The 9,994-nt window shown below is 39.9% G+C and overlaps 1 long non-coding RNA gene across 1 annotated transcript; it reads left to right on the top strand.

Annotated features, from left to right (window-relative positions):
- The first annotated feature begins 2,530 nt into the window (after positions 1–2,530).
- LOC106085938 (uncharacterized) lies at positions 2,531–3,095 on the top strand. Its single transcript, XR_001221056.1, has 2 exons — positions 2,531–2,641; positions 2,727–3,095. It is a non-coding gene; the product is annotated as an uncharacterized LOC106085938 (long non-coding RNA).
- The last annotated feature ends 6,899 nt before the right edge of the window (positions 3,096–9,994 follow it).

Genomic DNA, 9,994 nt, shown 5'->3' with positions numbered 1-9,994 from the left:
TGCTTAATGTCCTAATCCCAATTAGTACCGGTGCTAAATAGTTGGATATCCTCTTCAATCTACCCTCCGCATCAGAAGCATCCAAGATGGAACTGTGACCGTATCTGTCCTCCTCCAATATGCCAAAATTTCAGCTAAGTCGAATACGAATTTTGCCTTTTAGGGGCTCAAGAAGAAGATACACACAAATTGCAGTTTTCAGGGGCTCAAGATGTCAAACCTGGGAATCGGTTTTTATGGCATTCATATCAGGTTATAGGCCGATTTCGGCCGTACTTAGCACAGTATTTGGAAGTCGTAAAAGAACACCAAATGCAAAATCTTGGCTAAATCGGGCAAATCACGTGGTCGGTTTATATGGGAGCTGTATCCAAATCTGGCCCGATATGGCCCATTTGTAATTCCAAATGAAGTACATCAATATATGTTCAAAATTTCAAACGGCTAGCTTTATGTGTTCGACAGCAATCGTGATGTCGACAGACGAACGGACGGACAGGGTTAGTCCCACTGAGAAAGTCGAGACGATCAACCTTTCCTAGCCTGTCTGTCTGTCCATGATAATTTGTGAACAAAGTAAATGTCGTATTTTTTATCCGATGGGATAGGTTCCAAATTTGTCACGGGATAGGTCCTCTGGTGATAAAGACCGGTCCCAGTACTCGTCCCCTTACATGGAAAAAACCTGTCACTTTTGTAAAGGTTTGTCACTCGAGGTGACGAATTGCCACCATTCTAACACCGTAGGATAGGTCCTGGGACAGTTCGAAAAGGATGCGTATACTTCGCAAGTATTTTTAAGGGAGATAACATTAGTTTGCAAATATATTTAACAGATTTTTATACCCTCCACCCTAGGATGGGCGTATACTAATTTCGTCATTATGTTTGTAACACCTCGAAATATGCTTCTAAGACCCCATAAGGTACATATATTCGTGATCGTAATGACATTTTAAGTCGATCCAGCCATGTCCGTCCGTCCGCCTATCTGTCGAGATAAGGCTAACTTTCGAAGGAGTAAAGCTACGATCTTGAAATTTTGCACTCGGTTGAGATTGTAAATGGTACAAATCATTGCATGTTTTGATACAGCTACCATATAAACCGATCTTGGGTCTAGACTTCTTGAGCCTCTTGACTTTACTGAAAATTTTACATGTCGTGTTTTGGCATCACTTCCAACATTTGTGCTAAGTATGGTTCAAATCGGTTCATAACCTGATATAGCTGCCATATAAACCGATCTTGGGTCTTGACTTCTTCAGCTTTTAGAGGGCGCAATTCTTATCCGATTTGGCTGTAATTTTGCACGTGATGTTTTGGTATCACTTCCAAACACTGTGCAAAGTATGGGTTAAATCCGTAAATAATCTGGTATAGCTGCCATATAAACCGATCTTGGATCTTCAGCCGCTAGAGGGCGGATTTCTCATCGGATTTGGCTGATATTTTGCACGAGGTGTTTTGTTATGACTTTCAACAACTGTGCTGAGTATGGCACAAATCGGTACAAAATCTGATATAGCTGCCATATAAACCGATCTGAGATCTTGACTTCTTGAGCCTCTAGAGGACGCAGTTATTATCCAATTTGACAGAAATTTTGCACAACGGCTTCTCCCATGACCTTCAACATACATGTGAAATATGGTTTGTATCGATCAATAGATTGATGCAGCTCCCATACAAACCGATCTTCCGATTTTGCTTTTTGACCCCCTACAAGGTGCAATTCTTATCCGATTTGGCTGAAATTTTGCATGAGATGTTTTGTTACAGTTCCTAACAACTGTACCAATTATTGTTCAAATCGGTGGGCGCAATTCCCATCCGATTTGTCTGAAATTTTGCATGAGGTGTTTTATTATGATGTCCAACAATTGTGCCAAGTATGGCGTAAATCGTCCTATAACCTGATATAGCTGCCATATAAACCGATTTTGGATCTTGACCCATTAGAAGGCGCAATTCCTATCCGATTTGGCTGAAATCTTGCATGAGGCGTTTTGTTATGACGTCCAACAACTGTGCCAAGTACGGCGTAAATCGTTCAATAACTTCTAGTGCCTCAAGATTCAAGATCCCAGATCGGTTTATATGGCAGCTATATCAAAACATGAACTGATATGGCCCATTTACAATCCCAACCTATCTACACTTATAAGAAGTATTTGTGCAAAATTCAAGCGGCAGAGAGACGGACGTACATGGCTAGATCGACTTAAAATTACATGACGATCAAGAATATATATATACTTTATGGTGTCTCAGACGCACATTTCGAGGTGTTACAAACAGATTGACGAAATTAGTATACCCCCATCCTATGGTGGACGGTATAAAAATTGAAAGTTTGATTTTCACCCTTTGAGAGGAAATTCTCGCAAAGTTTAACACGTTGCAAATGGTGGTTCCTTTTGCGATCCACCCCTATGCACTCATGTAAAATACCTATGAAATCGATCGATAAATGAATGAATGAATGAACTAAAACTCATTTAAGTCAATAGAATCGTTGAATATTTCAACAATGACATTTAATTTAACACTTAATTTGGCATAACAATTGGATTTAAATTTCCCTCCAGGAACTTTCTGTGCCACATTGGTGATGTTTGGCTTACGAGTGTCATTCAGAGTTTCGTAAAATCAAAAAATTTAAATATTTATATAAGAAACGTTTAAAGCGTTTCGTTGTTCTTGTTATGTTTTCCTTAATTTAGGTTGAACAATATGTTAAGGACATTTCTGCCCGAACGATGATCTCAGTTAGAACAGAGTGGAAGGAATGTGTCGCGACATAGTAACACCGATGTAAATATTTAATAAACTTTTTGACTTTGAGTGTTTTGGACAAATTTGAGCCTTGCCAAAGTTTTGTGAGCGAAATTTGTTTACAATTTAACCTTGGCGTCAATCTGGTGTTGTGAGGAAGAGGAAATGGGAAACCCAAGATGTAAATCCATCCGGCATCTTGGCAACAGAGATGACAAGCCCAGAGAATACAATACATTTGGTCAACATGTGCTCAAGGATTATATGCTCGTGCAAATAATTTAAATATTCAATTAAAAATTGTGTAAATTTGTTTTGTTCCTGTCTTTCATTGCCCCACAAACATCGTTATCCTCTGCTGTTAATGCAGCATTGTGAGCTTCAGCATCAGCTCCTTCTCCAAATTTAACTCAATATGTTACACAACATCCTGAAGTAAGGGAAATGTGCAGATAGTCGTAAGAGATTCTTTTTATTTTTTGGTGGAGTGGGTGGAGGGGGGGTTAGGGAGGGGGGGGGGGGGGGAATTAGAAGAAGTTTTTAATTAAACTTTTTTATGGCCACGACAAGAAGATGCAAACTAAGAAGAGACCATGATTTACTTGACTCTCCTGCCCATTCAGACATACCCATAACAATTCTTTCCAAGTTAGCAAATTGTGTTGTGGCCAAAAAGTGAGGCACTTGGCGTTGGAGACGTTCGGGCAGGAATCATTGGCCACAAGAATATGAATGTGTTTTCATACCAATTTGTTGTAGATTTTGTTACTTTTTTTTTTGTTCTTGTCTTACATTTCTTTCTATTCTATGGCATTGTTTTTTTTTTGTGTGCCATGCCATGAGTTGATTTGGAAAATGGTTAAGGCGTCGTCAAAGCCATGTAGCAACAACTACTCCCCAGCCAGCCAACAGGAAGCATCACCGTACACAAGGAGCCCTGGGAAATAAAAGAAAAAGTATCAATAAATACTACTACTTTGTAACATTTATGGGGAGATGTGAATGTAGGAAGAGGCCGATGGAAGAGCCGCACATAACTCACTTTTGTCTTAGGTGGATTTTCGCAAGGATTTCCAGGATGACTATGAAGTACAGAACATTCGGAGAATAATTCATAGGAAAACGAAATTAAATTTTAACTTTTTGAATAGATGAAATTATAGAAGATGCAGTATGCAATGCAGCACCAATTATTTCAAGTGATTATTTATTACCCAATATTTGGGTTGGACCATTGCAAAAGTTACAAAATGTAAGTACACTCATGAACATTGTATTAAAGGACAGAGGGCAGACTGGTTTCTAATTAATGAGATATTCCCTATTCAATCTACACAGCATGCAGACGTTAGTTTAGGTTGAAAATAGGGTGTGCATTCTATTTCGCCCCATGCCGCTATGGGCACACATCGATGCCAGTAAAGGGCTTGTTGTTATGCGCTCTAAATCCGAGAAGTAACATCGACGAAATCTGTATCAGGAATTCCGTGCTGCACACAAAATCCCAGATCATTTTCCATTTCAGTCTGTTTCCAATTAGTCGGAAGCAAATTTGGAACTTTTTCACTTACTGAAAGCTCAAAATACCTGGGGGGTTGCACAGGAAATAAAAATTCAAATAAAAAATTTTGGAAAGGTCAAGAAATGTAATTATTGCCCTATACACCTGCAAGAGAGTAAAAGTTTTGGGGTTTAAAACAAGTATCAAGCCCTTGGTATATACTGCAGTTGTCAGACCAATAATGGTTTATGGTATTGAGGTCCGGTGGACGGCGTTTCAAAAGTTCACCTACTGCTCAATACTCAGCCGGATCTAAAGGACGGCTTGTTTGTGTATCATAGCTCCACTGAGGACGACACCATCTGATAATTCAACGCTATTCCCAATGCCTCTGGACGCTGCGACTAGACCAATTGTTCCAACAGCTACTATGAGGCTAAGCACTGTGTTATCTTTAATAGAATTCCCTATTGTAGTAAGGATTACACATTGCCTAAGCCGCTTTATGATAAAAATTACTGTACTAATATTCCTGATAGAACCTATTGGAACTACAATATCCGTTGTAATAGAAGTAGACCATGTGGACCTTGGGGTGTACTCTGAAGAACTAGAATTGGTTATATTGAGGAGATAACCCAACCACTGCACTATGGATCAAGGCCCAATTTTGGGAGCAACATAACCCAGACGTCAGCTAGGACTCTAAAATGTTGCACCAGCGATTCTGAGGGCATCAAATCGAAGTTAATCTTAATATTAATCTTTCTCCCGGTTACACTTTCTGATCCCCTAGATGACGTAGTGTGCTGTTATAACTTCCAACAATAGTGCCATGTATGGTCCAAATCGGTCTATAATCTGATATACAGTATACGGGCCATACTTGGTTTAGATATTGGAGGTAATACCAGAAATCATCCTAAAAAATTTCACCTAGGTTAGATTAGATTAGGTTGAAAAAAGGGTGCGGTTATAAATCCGCCCCCCATGCCACTATGAACATACACCTAAGTCAGTAGTCGGCTTCTTGGCGCTCTCAATACTAAACAAGTAAGAGCGTGCTAAGTTCGGCCGGGGGGAATCTTATATACCCTCCGCCATTGATCCCTTTTGTCGAGTTCTATGCGCGGTATCTCTTTTTAGACAAACATAGAATATTGAATAAGAACTGTTATGCTATTGGTGCAATATCAAGTCATAGTCCGATTCGGATCATAAATGAATGCTGAACATTGTAGAAGTTATTGTGTAATATTTCAGTTCATTCGGATAAGAATTGCGCCTTGTAGGGGCTCAAGAAGCAAAATCGGGAGATATGTTTATATGGGAGCTGTATCAAGCTATTGATCGATTCAGACCATATAAGACACGTATGTTGAAGGTCATGAGAGGAGCCGTTGTACAAAATTTCAGCCAAATCAGATGAGAATTGCGCCCTCTAGAAGTTCAAGAAGTCAAGACCCAGATCGGTTTATATGGCAGCTATATCAGGTTATATACCGATTAACGCCATACTTAGCACAGTAATTGGAAGTCATAACGAAACATCTCATGCATTTCAGCCAAATCGGATGAGAATTGCGCGCTCTATTAGCTCAAGAAGTCAAGATCCAAGATCGGTTTATATGACAGCTATTCCAGATTACGAACCGATTTGAATCATACTTAGCACAGTTGTTGGAAGTGATACCAAACACTATGTTCACAATTTCAGTTAAATCGGACGAGAATTGCGCCCTCTAGAGGTTCAAGAAGTCAAGACCCAAGATCGGTGTATATGGCAGCTATATCAAAACATGGACAGATTTGGCCCATTTACAATACCAACCGACCTACACTAATAAAAAGTATTTGTGCAAAATTTCAAGCGGCTAGCTTTACTCCTTCAAAAGTTTGCGTGCTTTTGACAGACGAAGGGATGGACGGACATGGTTAGATCGACTTAAAATGATATGACGACCAAGAATATATATACTTTATGGGGTCTTAGACGCATATTTCGAAATAAGTATACCCCCATCCAATGGTGGGGGGTATAAAAAGTAAACCCGAAAAAGAAAATATTAGTTAGGAATTCGGTGCTACTTACAAAATCCTTAATTTTTTTCCATGCCACGCCGCTAAGTTGGTTAATGTCTGGTATTGTGTCCCCACCTAAGTACCAGTGTCTTTTACCCGCGAAAGCCAGGCAATGACATGGGAAATGCTCCAACGTCTCATCATCTTCCCCGCATACCCTACACATGCTATCACTTGCAGCACCGATTTAACATAAGTGAGCTCGTAGTCCTATGTGTCCCGTTATGATACCAAAAGCTATACTGATCTCCTTCTAACTTCCATTCAGAAATAGCCTTGTCCTCTCACGATCCGGATCACCCCATAGTATTTTCGCCGTCCTACAGACTGTTTCGCTGTTCCACAGTGGTACATTAGAATTCGTCGCCCACGCCCTTAATTCCGACTGCGTCGACCTGAAAGTCTTCTGGTTAACCAAGGTAATTGACGAAATTCCCCTAGCCTTCACCGCTAAATCGTGTGCCCTTTTATTCCCCCTTACTCCGTTATGTCCCGGCACCTAACCCTTACGGCCATTTTACTGTCCGTAAGGATGTTCAAGATGTATAATCGAACCAACACGGAGATTTCTTGTATAAGAGCGAAATATTTATCGTATTTCCCTATTTGCTTCAAATTGCTGCAGTTGAAACCAGATAATAGTGAAATTACCGGTATTCAGAAAACTTGATGGAGATTTGAAATAGGTTTTTTGGACAGATTTCCTTTATAGAACTGTCAAATAAACCTACTTTAAGGCTTCTTTTAGTTTTGTGAATAACGCCGTATATTTATTTGGTCGGACGAACAAAATTGTGCTCCAAGAAACACGAGAAAAATAGATAAACTGCATACTAAAGTCGACACACTTTAATACGCAGAATTATAGTCTACAACAAGTAAAAAGGCGATACCCACCACCTCGGGTATATATGTAAACCACCTTTAATCAAAATCCGGTGAAAATTGCCTACCTTGTGTCCCATAGCATTTATACCGAAATATGATCCGATTTGGACCAAATACTAATAAGTACAAGTCATTGTTCAATTGAGTATAACAAAAATATTGGTCTTTTTAGACTTTAAATCGAGATATCGGTCTATATGGCAGCTATATGCAAATCTTGATCGATCAAGACCAAATTGCTCATATGTGGAGGGGCTTAACTTAATAAATGCGCCTTTTATGGGCCCACATTAAATCGAGAGATCGGTCTATATGGTAGCTGTTTCCAAATCTGGACCGATCTGAGTAAAATTGAAGAAGGATCTCGAAGGGACTAACACAACTCACAGTCCCAAATTGCTGCGAAATCGGACCATAAATGCGCTTTTTATGACCCCAAAACCTAAAACCGAGAGATCGGTCGATATGGCAGCTATATCCAAATCTGAACCGATCTGTGCCAGAATGCAGAAGTATGTCAAGAGGTTTAACTTAACTCACTGTCCTAAATTTCGGAGACATCGGACAATAAATGCGCCTTTTATGGGCCTAAGACCCTAAATCGGAGGATCGATCTATATGGCAGCTATATCCAAATCTGGACCGATCTGAGCCAAATTGACGAAGGATGTCGAAGGGCCTAACACAACTCACTGTCCCAAATTTCAGCAAAATTAGATAATAAATGTGGTTTTTATGGGCCTAAGACACTAAATCGGAGGATCGGTCTATATGGGAGCTATATCCAAGTCTGGACCGATCTGAGCCAAATTGACGAAGCATGTCGAAGGGCCTAAGAAAACTCACTGTCGCAAATTTCAGGAAAATTGGATAATAAATGTGGTTTTTATGGGCCTAAGACCATAAATCGGAGGATTGGTCTATTTGGCCGCTATATCTAAAACAGGATCGATCTGAGCTAAATTGACGAAGGATGTCGAAGGGCTTAACGCAACTCACGGTCCAAAATTTCACCAAAATCGGACTATAAATGTGGCTTTATGGGCCTAAGGCCCTAAATCGGAGGATCGGTCTATATGACAGCTATATCCAAATCTGGACCGATCTGGGCCAAATTGACGAAGGATGTCAAAGGGCCTAACACAATTCACTGTCCCAACTTTCAGTAAAATCGGATAATTAATGTGGCTTTTATTGGCCTAAGGCCCTAAATCGGCAGATCGGTCTATATGGGGGCTATATCAAGACATAGTCCGATATGGCCTATCTTCGAACTAAACCTGCTTATGGACAAAAAAAGAATCTGTGTAAAATTTCAGCTCAATATCTTAATTTTTGAAGACTGTAGCGTGATTTCAACAGACAGACGGACGGACATATCTAGATTGGCTTAGATTTTTACGCTAATTTTAAACTAATCTAGTCATGCCGTTTGCAACACCTCAAATATTCGTCTAAAACCCCATAATGTATAAATATTCTTGATCGTCTCGACGTCCTGAGTCGATTTAGCCATGTTCGTCGGTCTGTCGAAGTCACGATAGCGGTCGAACGTGTAAAGTTAGCCGCTTAAAATTTGGCACAGATAATGATATTGATGTAGGTCGTTGGGGATTGCAAATGGGCCATATCGGTTCAGATTTAGATATAGCTCCCAAATAAACCGATCTCCCAAATTGACTTCTTGAGGTGTTCCGTTATGACTTTCAACAACTGTGTTAAGTACGGTTCCAATCGGTCTGTAACCTGATAAAGCTCCCATATAAACCTATCTCCAAATTTAACTTCTTGAGCCCTTGCAAGCCGAAATTTTTGTCCGATTAGGATGAAATTGAGCATGTAGTGTTCTGTTTTGACTTCCAACAACTATGCGAAGTACGGTCCGAATCAGTCTAAAACCTGATATAGCTCCCATATAAACCGATATCTCGATTTGACTCCTTGAGCCCCTGGAAGCCGCAATGTTTGTCCGATTTGGCTGAAATTTAGCATGTAGTGGTTTGTTATGACTTTCAACGACTATGCCAAGTACGGTCCAAATCGGTTTATAATCTTTTATAGCTCCCATATAAACTGATCTCCCGATTTGACTTCTTGAGTCCTTACAAGCCGCAATTTTGTCCAAATTGGCTGAAATTTTGAAAGCGGTTACGACTTCCAACAACTGTGCCAAATACGGTTCAAATCGGTCTATAACCTGACATAGCTCCCATGTAAACCGGTCTCTCGATCATCCTTGTTCGGTTCGGAAAACATGCTGACAGACTGAAGGTTGCATGTTTCGTTGAGAACTTGTCTGATTTAGCGGATGTGAACATTCACAAGTTGTTGGGCTTTTTAAAGAGTTCTGGATGGTTCAACGGTAGTATCTAGAAGGATTCTGCCTTCTCCTGTTTCTGTGGTATAATAATGGACGAAAACGTCTAAGTGAATCGGATGGCAGACTGCTAATAATTTACTAACAAATTTCTCTGAGCGTAGCATTAGTAATTCACGCAAAGCCAAAACTTGTTACCCGAGCAATCTTCGATTGAAATTGGAATAACCTTTCAATATAAGCATATTGTAGCTACATATTTTTCTACATGCTGCAGTTGAATTAATTTGTTTTTGCTTTTAATTAAATTGTTTCTTACTGCGCCCTTTAGGATGTAACGAAGCACAACGGGCCAGCCAGAATACATACAGACCCTATCGGTTCAGATTTGGATATAGCTCCCATATAAACCAATCTCCCAATTTGGC

The sequence above is a fragment of the Stomoxys calcitrans genome, chromosome 3, assembly GCF_963082655.1.
Source record: "Stomoxys calcitrans chromosome 3, idStoCalc2.1, whole genome shotgun sequence".
Lineage (NCBI taxonomy): Eukaryota > Metazoa > Arthropoda > Insecta > Diptera > Muscidae > Stomoxys > Stomoxys calcitrans.
The sequence above is the reverse complement of the archived record's forward strand: the minus strand, read 5'-3'. Positions and strand labels throughout refer to the sequence as shown.